Source organism: Oryzias latipes, chromosome 8 (assembly GCF_053564925.1).
Source record: "Oryzias latipes strain Hd-rR chromosome 8, Olatipes_Hd-rR_3.1".
Taxonomy (NCBI): Eukaryota; Metazoa; Chordata; class Actinopteri; order Beloniformes; family Adrianichthyidae; genus Oryzias; species Oryzias latipes.
In genome coordinates this window covers 23768104-23781687 of record NC_136244.1, presented here as the reverse complement: position 1 = coordinate 23781687, position 13584 = coordinate 23768104, and the positions used below count along the sequence as shown (strand labels likewise).

Genomic DNA, 13584 nt, shown 5'->3' with positions numbered 1-13584 from the left:
AACGGCATTAATCAAAACTACTGATCCACTTCCATCAGCCCGTCCTCCTGTACCCTCTTCCTCCTGGGGGAATCACATGCTCCTCTTGTCTGGTTTAAATCTCATTTTTCTGGCCTCAGTGAAGTTGCTCAGGTGAAATCTTTCCAGTCACTTCCTCTCCCAGTTAGCTAAGGCGTGCCACAAGGTTCTGTGCTAAGGCACATACTTTTTGTCTCTTCCAGCACATCCTTTCACTCTCATCTTTAACAAGTTCCACTGCTATGATTCTCCACTCTACATCACCAAATTTGTTTCAAATATGTTAATAATAGAATACAATCTATAATAAAATCATTTGGATAATAGTAATGATACAATGGCAGGCCTCGCGCTTCCTGCTTCACTACATTCCGATGAATCTACTTGCAGACAAATAGATCCAAGTACATCTTTCCTGTTCCTCATCTGAGCTGGCATCTGTTTCAAAACTGTAAGGATGAATAGCTCTGATATTGCTCGCCACTTTTGTTGCAAAATAATGTTAGTGTAACACGGTTGCCAACTCAGGCCATTGTATTTTGTCCTTTTTTTCCTTTCCTTCCTCACCTGTTACGTGTGTACGACGTGCCTTGCGTGCCTTGGGTCATGTGACCCGACTACCCAATCAGTAAACTTTATAAGCCGCTACCCCGGAAGCTATCACATTCCATGACAGGAGAGCTGGATTGAGACGCTACGGGTATGTTTAGTTTCGGTTTCACTTTTTAACGTCGTTCGGTTATGTTCTAATCTTTGGATATGATCAATTGATTTGTAGGAGCCAACTGCCAGTATAACACGCCGCGAATAAGCAGCATATTTGGTGCACTTAGTCGCAATCGGTGAGTTTATACTCCTTTTAGTTGTTTGTTGGTTACGATTGCCTCCCTCAATGAATGAGGTGAACTGATTAGCAGCTGCTATCTATGCCAAAGTTCTGTTTTGTTTTTTTGTTAACATAACCACACTGATTATTAATCAGCGTGGGGGCTCTTTTGTTATTGTTTTTCTTTATTTTTCTTCTTTGGTGTATCATGCACTTAAATGCACTTTAGATTGAAATTCATGAATTGACGTATGATGATGAACTGTATTATGAATTGTAAGATGTTGGTACTTTAAAATGAGATTCATTTACCAAACTGCAATACAATTATGGTTCTATTGATATTTTGGTATTTAACTTGGAGTTTGTGTGTACACACAGTTTAATGTTAGAACCCTATGGGTCATGTTCTTTATCCAGGCCATAGGGATTGATGGCGAGCTAAGCCTGAACCTGATCAAGCGCTGGAGCTCTCTGAAGGAATCACCTCCTCCCTGTCGTTCAGCCCAGGCTGGTAGGAGGCTCCTGTAGCCTAATGACTCATTTAATCAATGCAACTGCATTCGTCCTACAACCCAGAGACACAAAGACTTTCAATCACTTCCCATCACTGAACACTAACCTCCGGATTCAACTATTTCTGTCTGGGTTGCATGGACAATACATGAGCTGATGATATTGAGTCGGATACGACGGATCACTCACTGAACCGTCCATCTGTACATAATCTTTGTAAAGGATATCCTGGAATAATTTGAAATATTCTTTTGTAATATTGGTGTATGGTGTATGTTTATGTGTGTGTCAAAAAATACATGGTACCATTCATAGCAAACCTACAGTCTCCAGTCTCTGCCTCCTCTCTCCCTGAGCCGTCCCTGTTCTTCTGACTCTAGTCCACGATAGATATGCTACATTAGTTTGGGGGTATGAGGGGCTGTAAGCTTGCAGGAGAATGTAAACAAAGGGATGATGGGAAGTGGGGTCAGGCTTACTCCTCGCCATTGGTCCCACCCAGATTTCAGAGGTGAATTTCTAATCAATTCCTGTCACTCTGCCAAAACGCTCATTTTAAAAAATACTTTTTTTTTGTGGTGAAATTAAAAACATATTTATGATTAGAAGACCAGTGGAAACTCTTTGAAAATTGATCAAAAAATTATCAGAGTGGGACTTTAAATACTGGATTAAAAATAATAATAAAAAAGTTTTTGAGAATCTTTTGATATTTGAAGTTTTTGCTTTCAAGTTTTGCCTTTTAAAATAGTGGTCATTCTACACGGATATTACTACTTTGATTTATACATTTGTATACTTATTACAGAGGACCTGAGACACCGACTGCATGAAAAACTCTTTAGTTACATTTACCAATAAGAAAAGCAATAACGAAGTTACATACTTTGGGAAAGTCACAACATGCATGTAAAGAGGAGTCTAGAAGTGCTTGAAATGGGGAAAAAAAGCATAAAAGCTGTCATTTGGTTGAGAAAACCTTCACCTGCTTCAACTGTTCGAGTAATTTAAGGTTTAAGGCCGTTTCGATGGGATTACACTTCACTCCAAACTGTCATACTTCTGTGCACGTATGCAAATACACTGAGCTTGTTTTTAAGTCAGACGTGTCTAAAAGTCATTTAGTGAGCTGGAAAAAAACCTCAACAACACACCATGGATGGGAACAATTACACAACTCCGACTTGCCCCCAGTGACAACAGCATTGGTCTGTAATGTAAACACCACAGCGAGCATAAATATTCATTAGATTGAGGGCAGAAGCTGGGTTAGATGTTGGTCTGGGAGCTTCAAGGGGTTTATGTCCTGAAGTTTGCAACATTAGAGCAGGTAAGCTAAACGGGGACTGTGTGATCAAAAACAGATTTTCATGTTTAGTCTTCCAGAGGCTCAGGATGTGCTGCTATAACTGGTAGGTGTCTGTCTAGCATGGTTTTGATTAGCAGGATCCATAACTCGCGCCCCCCTACACCTCTAAAGTTGCAAAAACATTTGAAAATACTTTTCATTTCCTCAAAGTGAAATGAGGAGCATCTCAGTTCTCATCCTCTCACGGTTTTCCCAGTGAAGACGAAGGATCCCGCTCTCTCCGGCGGTGCAGGCTGCGGCCTCTGGGGGTCACGGGGGGGGTCAGGGAGTTAAACAGTTTTGAGCCCAAGCACACAACTACTGTGCCCCGCAGTTGATCTCCACTGAACCTATTGAATGTCCCTGTGGGAGGAGAGGATCCTCTGTTAGCTCAAAGGAGAGTGCAGCAGCACAAGTGGGTGAAAGTGTGAGTTTGGAGTTCAGACAAAGGTCACAGTTAAAGACAGGTTGATGTTAAGGGCTTGCATGCTTGACTTACATCTACCTCCTCACTTACCATTTCAATTTTACATGTTTTTTAATTATTTTCGGCTTCTGCCATCAGATTTGCTAACTTAGAGAGACCCACTCCGATGAAGCTGATGCTATTCTAAAGAAACCTGGAAATATAAGAATGCGTTGGTGTTTTTAAATCTTTCTATTAATGTTAGGTAGGGGTGTGAGGAGATGTAAGCTAACGGGAGGGCATGTAAATGGAGAGCTCTCAGCAATAAGGAGGGGAAGCGGAAGGGGGGCAGATTGCTCTGTACCAACAGTCCCATCAAAAGCCCAAGAAGCAAATTTTTAAAGAACTCCTGCCGCTCTGCAGAAACTTTATTCTCAAAAACGATAGCTTTTTTTAAACTTTTGGCTAAAACAGCATAATCATAATTAACAGACCACTTTTTAATAAATCAAATGATGATCGGAGTGGGACTTCAAGTAGGTGTCTTAATTGCATTTCAAAAACATATAAACTGGAAGAATTAAGTCTGCGTGTACACATGCTGTGTATGTTTCCCTTCTTCTCATGTGGGTTGACCTTACATTCGAGATCACTCTTTCATGTCTCAGATTTGTTATGAAGCAGTGTTTTCTCCAAATTAGCACATCACATTTTCAGTTTGTGCGGTCTCGTTTAGTTTGTTTGACTTGAAAATTACTGACTGTGGCAGTGAAATCTCACTCTGCTGTCACACTTTTTTTTGTGTGTGTCCTGTTATCTGCTGCTGGAACGGCCTTGACTCCCTGTGGAGATCATTAAATATTAATTTGGACTGATGTTGTGCAGCGTTTGGCATGAAGTTGATGGGGCGTATGGGAGCGCCAGACCCCCCCTGTTCTGGTTTCTTTAGAGGGGAAAAGGGTGGCTGGATGTGTGGAGGTGTGAAAGTGCTGAGGGCAGTCTGGGTCTCCTGCACGCCGTCAGCTGGAGGTTGCCATGCTGGTTCTCCTGTTCAGGAAAGGAGCAGGCGGGACACAGGATCTGAGCAATTATACTATTTGGAGCTATTTATTTTCCTGGTTTGACATGTTTCTGTCGACCTGGGGAGCTTTGCAGTATGGAAAAACGATATTCCTGAGGTGTATTTACTTATTCTGCAGGCAAATAAGCCAAACAGAACAAGGCTGTGGAGAGAGGAACAGTATTTCCAAGTTTTCCAGAGGTCACGCCTTTAAATTCCTGTCCTGAGAATTCCAGTGGAGTTGTAGGTGGAAGAGAGGACATGTCCTCCATCTGCCAGGGAAAGTTCCCTCATCTCAACATGAAGCTGGCGGCTTACCAGCAAAGGTTCAACTCTCAATCGCCATCTGCCTTCAGAACCATCAAACTCTTGGAAAGGACATCACTGGAGCTTTTTTGAAGAAATTGTTGCCAGTTTTTCTTGCCTTAAATCAACATACATCTGCATGATACTATTTATTTACACAGAATTACACAGTTTACTGGATGGTTTAAATCAAAATAGCTGCACATGACAGTTTCACATAATATGCTGGTGATTTCAATCAGCATATCATCAACCTTTCTGCACTTCTTAGTGGCTTAAGCATAAACAATGACTCATAATTCCAGCACAGTTGCTGAAGTACAGGGATAAATTTAGTACAAAAGCAATCAGATGCAAGAGAAAAGTCTTAACTATCATTATAATCTTCATCACTCATGGGCACACACATGCCTTTCCCCCGGAGCTAATGTTGACCATCTGTATGTCTGGCAGCTATTTCCCACCTAAACTTTTGCCCTTGAACTGTACTCGGATCAGCTCAGTTTAAAAACCACCACTCTTCACAGGATCAATACGGCTAAGTGCCGCCATTATTTTCCAATATTATGAGCTGTTTATGTTGAAAATTTGAAGTACTTTTTTTAGTATGATGTATGAGTGGTCTCTCACACAGAGGGAGTGACAGGCTGCTCTTCATCTGACAACACAGCTTGAAGGATAAAGTCTGTCCAGATCCCACAGCGATGTCGCCTTGTGACCCTTATAGCAGATTATTTGTGGATTACCTTCTTGGCAACATGACAGGATATGAAATGTCTGTCTTCCATGTCATAACTTCATTCCAGGAATACTGAATCCGCTGCTGGTGCAGGGCAGCTTTGATGGAAGAGGACCTGACTTTGAGATAAAGCAGATCCTTGCTTCTTGGAAAGTACTGCCTGTTGTGTGTATGTGTGTGTGATGTTTGTGTGATGTTTGTGTTGCGGATTGAACCATTCCTGTGTGGTGACAGATAGAAAAAAGCACACCATGATGGGAAAACGTTCCTTCGGAGGCACCGTGTCACCCTCATACTCATTGGGTGCTGGTGATGCTGATGGTCCCAGGCTTGATTGATTTCTCCTTGTTACAAAAATCAGCTGCAGTGTGTTTATGTTCAAAGAATACAAAGAAACAGTCGGGGGTGGGGGTCACTTCATCACTGCTGGATGACCTTATCAGGATAATTCCTCTGTTTTGGCAGGATATGCATCATGCAGACCAGAGTGTACCACTTTCTGTCACGACTTTTTAATCCTTCAGCCGAGTATTCGACACTCTGTGCTCACTGACAGACTCCTTACTTTTAAATAAAACTATTTTTTTTCCCTGTTTTTTGGTCAAATTCTGACAAACACACTTTATATTCAGCTTCATTTCTGTTTTCTTTTCTTTTTTTTTGTCACCATTTTTTGAAAAAGCTTCCATAACCGGGTTTAGTTTTATCTTTGTTGTTCTTGTGCAGATAAGCAATTTTCTACTGAGGTCAAGATCAATGAATCGATCGATCAGTCTCTTTATTGAAATATCCCCTCTCATCAATACGCTGTGGTGCTAGACATAAAAGAAATACTGTATATAAACTGTAGTTAAAACAAGAAGTCATAAGAAACAGTAGATTAAAAATAATACCAAAAAAGACAAACATAAAATGTGAGGAAGGCTTTTGGCAGGTACTTGAGGAAGCATTGGATAAAAATAAAAGATAAAAAAGAAGGGTAGAAATGTACAAACAATAATCCATAAAGTACTTAAAATAAATATATTGACTAAGTGTGCTAAATGCTAAGTTTGAAAAGATTAATCTTTAATGTACTTCTCATATAAAAATCTCATATATGATAATAAATAATGGTTAAAAGATAATAAAATAGCATTAAAAAACACGAAAAAAGAAAGGAATTCTAAAAGTTTTTTTTTTTTTTTTTATTAAATACATTTTAGCCTTTGGTTGGATTTAGCTTTTAAGAAGTGACTAAAATTGACATCTGGCTCTGCATTAATACACCCACAAAAATGTGAATTCATCTGTAGAAAAGGGTTTGGTCACTTTGAAAACTAAAGATTTAATAAAGGAGTTTTGCAAAGTTCACATTCAAGTTTAAAATAATATTTGCTCTCTATCTGAGATTATGTATTCAAAGCTTTGCAGGAGGATTCCTCAAAGTAAGTAGAAGGAGGTGTAAAGTTAATGTGTTGTGTGTAAAGTTAATGTGTTGTGACCCTTCTGGGCCACCGTAGCATGGATCATTTTAGGTACTCACAGTAACTATGTCTGCCAAATTAAAATGTATATATATATATATATATATATATATATATATATATATATATATATATATATATATATATATTTTGAGAAACTTCACGTGGTAAAACTGGATTTTAGGATAGAACATGATGGAAAAAAAACAACTTGAACAAACATGATCCAGATTACATGACAGCTCATCTGCTTACAGCTCACACAAACAATGTTTGGGGTCCTTAAACACAGAAGAATCAACACTACACAATAGAAGTGAACAAAACTGACAGGTTTGATAGAAGAGAAGCAAATTTAGAGTCAAGTTTTATTTACAAAGTTTTAGTGTGGTGATTTATCATCACGGTGATTTGTCATGGGGAGGATCTCCAGCACCTCTCTGGTGTTGTTTGGGTTGGGTCCTCTGTCCTGTCTCTCTGTTATGTTTCAGAGACTGATAAAGCGAAGGTGTAGTCGATGTGGTTCTCAGTCGCACAAACTCCATAAATCTGCAGCTGGAGGACTCTAAAAAGTGTGGCGTTAGCTGCAACAATTCATACACTTCTGACTTTTGCTTTCAAAATTAAAAAGGGGATTAGCCTTAAAGTCCAATCATCTTTTGATTTATTGTAAAAGTGTTCCCAGAAGTCTTGTTTTTATGGTTATCCCCTTTTTATCCTGTATCAAAAGACCTGTATCGTTTTTGATGACAGTTTCTGCAGTTGTGGCAGGACCATTGGCTTGGAGCAACCCTGCCCCCCTTCCCCTAGTTGGAGCCAAAGTCACATTGCCAGGGCAACTACTGTCACCAATCATGAGTGAGCTTGTTTAAAGTCCACACCCCTTCCACCGAAACTCAAATAATTGTTTGCGGTGGGGGCCAGCGGGCATCACATGCTTTTACTGAGGTATCTGATTGGGCAGCTAATAAACGGAATAACTTGAAATGAGGAAATAAAAATCATGAAAACAAATTAGAATGATCAAGAAGATGTTTGGTCAAAGTAGCAGAGCAAGAATAGCTATTCTGATCAATAGAATGACTGAGTAATAGCTGCTTATTTTGGCTTCTTGGAGCCAGCGGGTACTTCCTGTTTGGAAGGGGGGAGGAGTCAGTGTATACAGTGTTACACTGTCTATGTCTTTGAGATGGGAGCTTGTGGCCCACGCAGTAGGTTTTTCCATCATTAATGAGATGAAATGTTTTCGTCTGCTCCTGATTCACAAGAACTTGAATAAAGAAATACTCAGAAATGCAAATTTAAGCTTAATCTTCGTAACAGTTATTACAGTTATTCCCCCGTTATTAAAAAATGCCACAAGAACATGTTAAAAAAAACACAATTTAATCGGAGTGGGCTTTTAAACATTTTAACACCTTTATAGTACATATTGTCAAGCTCCAAATGCAACCCTGCTCTTCAGTTTTCTGCTCATTTAGTCTGCTTGTTTTCACATTCACCATATTTGTTTTTACATCATTTCGAACAGGTTAACTCGGCCTTGACTCCATCTAAACTGAGAAGCATGAGCTCGGCTTGCCTCAAAGTGCAATAGCTTTTAGATTAACATAAGAAGATTTGTTTACAAATGTCAGGAACAGAGTCTCTCTTGCCTCCGTGAAGACACAGAAGCCCCTATTTGTCTGGATGAAGCAGCTAATCCTGCTCCTGGAGACCGTCCACGTCCTGCCTGCTGTAATGCCTTCCAGGCAGCTGTCAGCAGCGGGAGAAAATACCTTTATTAATCTGTTTTCAAAGGCTCACCAGGTTCTGCTGTGGAGGCTATCGGAATGAACGATGATCAGGCTGAGACAACGGATTTAAGATGGGCATCAGAGAGCCTAATGGGCCTCAGTATCTCACCCACACACTCTCAGGAATACAAACTTCCTACTCAAATCACCATCACCTAAGCTAATATACACACATGAAAGCACATCTGCATGTGCATTATTTTTCACAGCCAAGTGAAAAATCTTCTGTCAGCATCAGATTGCAGATGATTAATAAAAAAAAAACAAGTGGGAAAAACGAACATGAAACAATTTTCATTTCATCCCTGTGTTTGGCTGAAAGCAGTCTGTTTCTATTACAGGCTTCTGTTTCTGTTTTAACTGCACCAGGCAGCAAGTCAAGACTTAACAACAACAACAAAAAATGGAAACCCAAAACACTTGGCTCACAGCATCATTCCTTGTTTCTCCGTTTGTCCCTGAAAGAATCATCCAAGCACAACTCCTTCACATAAAACTTTAATTGGGGTCTAAATAGCTGATGCTGCACAACAGTTCAGCCAGGATTGGCTGTGACTATCTGTTTACTTTAATAGCCCTCTGTGCAGAGATCAGTTAACACCTCAACATTTTGTTTCTCCAGATATTTTCTTAGAATAAAAAAAAATGTTGTGGTTTGGTACGGTCTGTTTTTGCCAAATGGTATTTAGCTCTCATTATATATATAAGTCGATTAAAACCAATTTATACCATGGTCCGGTTGAATACTCGATTTTGATTGGCTGCTGGGTGTGCGTTAAAACCTGATAACCGCACGGTGAAAAAAGAAGTTCCGGTCGGCTAGCTTAAATGATTTGTATCACTGCGCCGGCTTCTGTAAAACAACCTTTTGTTTCATCATCTGGGCAAAAACAAGCGGTAAGCGATTAACTTTCCCTCTGAATTGATGCTTTATTCAACCCATCGGGACGATCAGCATATATATATCGCCGAATCTTGACTGCAGCGGTGGTGCTGCGCGACGCGGACTATATGTTACGTGATGCGGCGCATCACGTAACATATAGTACGCTGTTTATGAGAAAAGTGATCCAAATCGGGAAAAAAAACAAGAATTAAGGACTAAAACCTGGTTAATATGTATTGCTTTTGTAAGTGACCATGGTATAAGCGGGTTAATGGCCTTCGAAGTGTGCGGTTACTACTTTTTAACGCACTTCGCGGAAGCAACCGTCCTCCGCGAAGCTTCCACGGCGTGCGTTAAAAAGTAGTAACCGCACACTTCGTCGGCCATTAACCCTTACGTATTATTCTTAAACAGCAGCTTACCGATGTTGCTGCACTTGCAGCTCACTTTACATCTATTAGGGGAAGCTGTCTTTGTCCTTCCACCCTGCTCTCTCCTCTAATATCTGGTTGTTCTTTCACTTTTCCCTCTCTTTGCTGCTTTAAAGTCCCCCCTTAATAACGTAAAAAAGGTTCCCAGTGATGTTTTAATTATGATTATGAAGTATTCACCAAAATCCCATACCCTAAATGTCTTAAAAAGCCATATTTGGTTGTTATCTAAAGCCACTGTTTCCTAAATCTCCACTGCATGGGCGTGGCTGTTGGTGCTGAGCTGAGGAGCCCCACCCTTTCTCCCCCCTTTGTCAACCTGTGTCTTGCATGAGTAAAGAGATTGACACAAGGTGGGGGGGACTACACCGACTAACCGTCTCCAGCGTTTCCTGGGTCTACCCTGGGATTTCCGTGCAGACACGCCCGGGTTCATTGTGGAATTATTGTGTAAAATCATCAAAATTAGAATTGTTTGGGTGAAAAATCGATAATAATTGGCTGCTGGGTGTGGATTAAAAAGTGACCTAATATGCCTAAAATACAAGTTCTGGTCAAATATCCCAAATGTTCTTTGCTTTTGCTTCGTCATTTATACAAAATCAAACGATGTGAGGTGAACTTCTTCTCGGAACTGATGCTTTATTTAACCTATTGTGACGATTACCCTTTCAATTCAATTCAATTCAATTTTATTTGTATAGCCCAAAATCACAACAACAGTCGTCTCGATGGGCTTCGAAGTAAAACATGAAATCAAAAGGATCACGAATACAAAGAGTTCAATAGAAAAATACTAAAATGAACTAACAAACTGACTAAGCTATACTGGCATCCCTGCCCTTAGACCCCCCTTCGCGGTAAGGAAAAACTCCCAAAAAAACCGGATTCCGGAAAAAACGAAGAAACCTCAGGGGTGCCCACATGAAGGAGGGATCCTCCCCCAGGACGGACAGGCGATTTACCAGAAATCTTAGAGAAGAATTAACTTATCTAAATCTACAACTACATATATAAAAGTCCAGCAGACGAGCTTCATCCAGCCGTGGTTGTGGGGACAGTCAAAGGCGCGAGTCGAGCCGGAGACAGGAACCACAGCCAGGTGTAGGAGCAGGAGCAGAGACGAGGTACTCGGTCAGGTACAGAGCAGAGACGAGCCAGAGATGAGCCAGAGGCAGGATCCACAGCCAGGTGTAGGAGCAGGAGCAAAGGCGAGGTAAACGGTCAGGAACTGGAGCACGGATGAGCCAACTGGAGTCTGGAAGCACTCCCACTCCCCAGGAGGGGAGAGGAAAAGAGGGACAATACATGAATCGCACTGCACCAAACAGAGGCATGGAGAACTAAATGATAAATTATGATCAAGAATAGAGGAGAGGAAGGGTAGAAGTAGAAAAGAAAAGAGGACAGAACCCCAGTGCACCATAGTTACCCCAGCTTCAACTTCTAGCAGCCTTTTAAAAGAAATAGTTATTATTAAGTTTAATTTAAACAAACTAACATTAAGTTAAATAATCTCTGAATACTAGCTAGTCTGACAATAAGCCTGTCCAAAGAGGAATGTTTTCAGTCTAGCTTTGAATGTAGAAACTGAGTCGGCCTCTCTTACATGAGCTGGGAGTTTATTCCATAAGACAGGGGCTTGGTGGCTAAACGCTCTACCTCCAACCGTACTTTTACTAATTCTAGGAACCACAAGCAGTCCTGCATTTTGCGAGCGAAGTGTTCTGATTGGTTGGTAAGGGACTATGAGGTCCTTAATATAGGACGGGGCCATTCCATGTAAGGCCTTATAGGTTAACAGGAGGATCTTGAACTTAATTCTAGAATCAACTGGGAGCCAATGGAGCGAAACTAACACAGGAGTGATGTGATCTCTTCTGCTGGTTCCAGCTAACAATCTAGCAGCTGCGTTCTGAACAAGCTGGAGACTTCTTAAGGAACTCTTAGGACACGCTGCTAACAAGGAGTTACAGTAATCCAGCCTCGACGTAACAAATGCATGGATGAGTTTTTCAGCATCACTCTTAGAAAGTATATTTCTGATCTTAGCAATATTTCGCAGGTGAAAAAAGGCAGTTCTACATGCCTGAGATATGTGAGCCTTAAATGATAAATCCTGGTCAAGTAAAACCCCAAGGTTTCTAACTGTGGAATTGGGGGCTATACTTATGCCATCCAGGGAGACTATCTGAGCAGACAGAGCATCTCTGAGGTTTTTAGGACCAAGTATAATGACCTCAGTTTTTTCTGGGTTCAAGAGGAGGTAATTAATTGTCATCCAGGTCTTGATGTCACTGATGCAGGCGTTCAGTTTCTCTATCTGGTCATTCTGGTCAGGCTTCATGGATAAATACAACTGCGTATCGTCGGCATAACAATGAAAATTAATGCTGTGTTTCCTGATTATGTTTCCTAGGGGTAGCATATAAAGCGTAAACAGGATCGGTCCCAAGACTGAGCCCTGTGGGACTCCATAGTTGACTCGAGTGCACTGAGAGGAATGGCCATTTACATTAACGAACTGATACCTATCAGACAGATAGGATTTAAACCACTGGAGAGCAGATCCTCTGATCCCTATGTCCTGCTCTAATCTATGGAGTAAAATACCGTGGTCGAGAGTGTCAAAGGCAGCACTGAGGTCCAACAGGACCAGAATAGAAAGTAGTCCCTTTTCTGAGGCCAATAACAAGTCATTAGAGACTCTAACTAGTGCAGTTTCCGTACTGTGGTGAGGTTTAAACCCCGACTGAAAGTCTTCAAAGTGGCTGTTGTCCTGTAGGTGGCAGTAAAGCTGCTTAACTACAACTCTTTCTAGGATTTTAGAAATAAAGGGCAGGTTTGATATCGGTCTATAGTTGGCCAAGATGCTAGGATCCAAACTGGGCTTTTTCAGAAGAGGTTTAACAACTGCATATTTAAAAGACTGTGGCACGTAACCCGTTTCCAGAGAGGCATTTATCATTGTTAATATGGGATCATTAATTAGGGGAAAAGTTTCTTTAAAAAGTCTAGTGGGAATTGGGTCTAACAGAAACGTTGAGGATTTGGAGGACGTAATAATTGATGTTATTTCCGCTTGATCCACAGCAGTGAAGCAGTCTAATGTTACAGAGGTTTCTATGGATGCCTCCATTTCTACCGCTTCAGCCTGTTCTGGGCTGATAATAGGAATAACTTGATTTAACTTATGTCTAATATTTGAGATTTTACTATCGAAAAATGTAAGAAAATCATCAGAGCTGAGAGAAACAGGAACATGTGGTTCTACTGAGCTCTGACTGCGAGTTAATTTAGCTATAGTGCTAAAAAGAAATCTTGGATTGTTTCCATTCTCTGATATTAAGGTTGAATAGTACTGGCTTCTAGCTCTACGCAGAGCTTTTTTATAATTTAATAGGCTATGTTTCCAGATATCCAGAGACTGCTCTGAACCGGAGCGGCGCCATTCTCTTTCCAACTTTACTGCTTTCCTTTGCCCTACAGTCGACGTTTCCATGGCAACGCACCGCACCACATTTCAAAAAGTCCACTTTTTGTAAAAAGTAAACAACAAAAAAAACGATTTAAACCGACAAGAAAAATGAGAGTAAAATACTTAAATTGATTGAATATTTAGGCCTATTTCTTTTGTAAGTAATCATGGAAGCAACCGTCCTCCACAACACTCCACAATTTCTGATAATGGTCGACCAATTTCCCTTACATATATGTGTAAAAAAAAAGGAGAAGCTTGAGTTGTACTAAACAGATGTATATTAAGCATTGCCATAAAAACAGTTT

At 40.6% G+C, this 13584-nt stretch overlaps 1 long non-coding RNA gene across 1 annotated transcript; it reads left to right on the top strand.

Moving 5' to 3' along the window:
* The first annotated feature begins 576 nt into the window (after positions 1–576).
* On the top strand, positions 577–1679 carry LOC101155352 (uncharacterized). Its single transcript, XR_013657592.1, has 2 exons — positions 577–860; positions 1265–1679. It is a non-coding gene; the product is annotated as an uncharacterized LOC101155352 (long non-coding RNA).
* Positions 1680–13584: the final 11905 nt, after the last annotated feature.